The 3,162-nt window shown below is 57.4% G+C and overlaps 1 protein-coding gene across 14 annotated transcripts in view; it reads right to left on the bottom strand.

Moving 5' to 3' along the window:
* MCF2L (MCF.2 cell line derived transforming sequence like) overlaps positions 1-3,162 on the bottom strand; it is a 200,882-nt gene that overhangs the window by 66,345 nt on the left and 131,375 nt on the right. The window lies entirely within an intron of this gene.

Genomic DNA, 3,162 nt, shown 5'->3' with positions numbered 1-3,162 from the left:
CCCCATACTCACACCACACACTCACACCACAGACACACACACTGTACACACACACACCACACACCCAGACATACGTCATACCACACACACCCCATACACTCACTCCACACGCTCACACCAAACATACCACACATGCCACACGCCCCACACTCTCAGACACGTCATACCCCACACACCCCACTCACATCACACACCCCACACAGACACACATGCCACATGCTCACATTACACACATTCACACCACACACACACCCCACACATACCACATACACCCCACACATGCCACACACATGCCACACACGCCACATGCTCACATTACACACTCACACCACATACTCAGACATGCCACACATTCACACTACATACACACACCACACATTTAGACACACACACACCACATACACTCAGACACGTGCCAAACACATTACACACCCCACACACACGTTACAGGCTCACACTAAACACACAACTCACATACACCACACATACCACATACACACCACATGCTCACACTACACACACCACACACCCCAGATGCTCAGCTACCACACATTCACACACACCACACACATCACACGCTCAGACACACACACAGAGTCCGGCAGGGGAGACAGACGCACGGTGAGCAGTGCTGCTTCCAGCATCTGATTTAGACCGTTTGGTGACGTAGAAGGCTTCTTCCACTTTTTAAAACCTAAGTGTGACCAGAAAACCTGAGTTTGCATACACAGGCACACAGTGGGGATCCATGCAGCCGCCTCTGAGGATCTGGGGCCCGCGTGTCCACAGTGGGGATGGGACCCATGCTCTGCGGCTTGCAGATGGGCAACCTGCTGACTGAGGGGGCTGGAGTGGGTCTGGTTCTCCAGGTGTCTGGACACATCTGGACATTTCTGGATTTCAGGAGAAGCAGACAGAGAAGGGGTACGGCAGCAGGAGGCTGTGGAAGGTTCTGGAGCACAGGATAAGCAGCAGTGTGCACACGTGATCGCACACGTGTGTCCCATATCGTGCTCTTGTGGCATTTATGGATGGCCTTTGAGTGTTGAAGATTCTAGAAACATCTCCAGAAAAGGGATGTGGGTAGCTAAGGGACTCCATGAAGTTTCCCCAACGAAAGAGACAGAAAGGGTCAACAAGCAGGAGATGCCCCAGCTCACAGCATCAAGAAGCAAGCGCTGACCACAGCCCTGCCCACTAGGAATGAGTCTGACCATTCAGCACTGAACATGGACACCACGGGATCTCACTTAGCCCCATGCCGGGAGGTGCTGTCAGAGGCCGGGTGCACCTGTCAGGCCGGCCGGTCCCCGGGGCACAGCTCTTCATCTGTGCAGCTGACAGATAAGGGCCTGGAGGCCTGGGATCACCGCCCTCCCCAAGGACACTCCTCTGGCCACTGCACGCCTGGCACCTCTGTCCTCGGGGTGTGGCCATGTGGTCTGAGCCCTGGGGCCTTCCCATACCCAGCCATCCCCTCTCTCCGGACATCACCCGTCGTTCAGCTTCATTTATAACATGTGCTTAATCACTGCCTTCCCACCACAGTGCGACTGAGGACCGGGGGGAACATGTGGGAAGCGTCTGCAGCATTGTAGCCCCGGCCGCACCAAGCCGGTCCCAGCAGCCCTTCAGGGGACGTGGCTGCTCGGCTGAGACCCAGCACATCCTCCATGCACTGGGCTGGACCAGCAGAGCCTGGCACATGGTGGCTGCAAGATTATCGAAAAAGACAGGAGACCGAGATCAGAACCACAAACCAACCCAGCACACGGTGATTTGGGACTGCCAGGATACTGCCACAGGCAGGCTTTTGACCACAGGTGGCCACAAGTCCCCTTCTTCCTGCCCCCCAAGATGTCCTGCCCCAACACGCTCACCAGGGAGGCTCCCTGCTCCCGCCTCGCCTCACCCCACCAAGCGGACAGAGGAGTCCGCTGTGCCCACACTCCTCGAGACGTTACTGCAGATGCCGGCTACTGCCGGCTGGTGTCACGGGACATTCATCAGGGTGCCCATGTGCTGTTTTCCAGGTCAGGCCGATTCCCCAAGCTCTGGTTACGAGGCCCAGGGCGCTGCTGTCTTCAAAGACTGAAGAGGGAGGGAGGACCTTCACAGTAACGGCCGCGGCCACACTTTCACATCAATGGTGAAACCCGTCCTCTGTGTGTGTTTTGCCGGCTTATGTCACGTGAGGGATACAGATGCTGCATTTAAGGATATTTCTGATTTCACTTAGTGCAGGGTTCACTAGACCCCAAGCAGAAGCAGCAGCTACAGCGTCCAGTGTGAGGCTGACACTCTCAGCATCTTCCTGAAGGCTGGGAGGCTCACATCCGATGCCAGAACCCTGTGGTGTCTCCCCCAAGTCAGCCTGCAGCTGTCGGCCTGGCACTGCTCCCTATGGGCTGCCAGGGAGACGGAGACACAGAGCCAGGCTCCCTACCCTTCCAGAGGATGGGGACCCAGCTCTGCCTGGGACAAAACAGAAAACTGCAGCCCTCGGGAACCATTTTTGCTGACCTGATTTCCCAGTAGCCACCTCTGGGGTCAGTTCTCTCCTGGAAAGGGCAGGAGGTGGCCACGCCCCCAGGGTCGACCACACCAGACAGTCCATGTGGACAGGCACTGCCCCTGTGAGCATTAGCCCCTGTGCAGACGGCCTCCTTGGCACTAGAAACGCAGAAGCCCGCGCCCCACAGAGCTCTGCTGATCAAACAGGCATGCGCTGGTGACAGTCTCCGCGGGAGAAAAGCAGTTCCTGGGCTAAGTCAGATCCCAACTGCTGAGCAACGGGGCCTCCAGGGGGTATCGGGAAAGAGCAGCAACTTGGGAGCGGAAAAGCTGGATTCAGGGCCCAGCTCAGATCTGAAGCCGACTACAGAGCTCCACGGAGCCACAATGCAGACGAAGCTCTAACCCCTCAGCAAAACCACGGGGACTCGGCGATGGCTCCCACAGACCCGAAGTCATCCCACAGTCTCGGGGACCCCACGACGGTGAAACCTCACAGACACTCTGCCTCGTCCCACAGTCACGGGGACCCCACGACGGTGAAACCTCACAGACACTCTGCCTCGTCCCACAGTCACGGGGACCCCACGACCGTGAAACCTCACAGAGACTCTGCCTCGTCCCACAGTCTCGGGGACCCCACGACGG

This window comes from Sapajus apella, unplaced genomic scaffold (genome assembly GCF_009761245.1).
Source record: "Sapajus apella isolate SASKATOON/1434 unplaced genomic scaffold, GSC_monkey_1.0 scaffold60, whole genome shotgun sequence".
NCBI classification, from domain to species: domain Eukaryota; kingdom Metazoa; phylum Chordata; class Mammalia; order Primates; family Cebidae; genus Sapajus; species Sapajus apella.
This window is presented reverse-complemented; position numbering and strand designations above follow the sequence as displayed.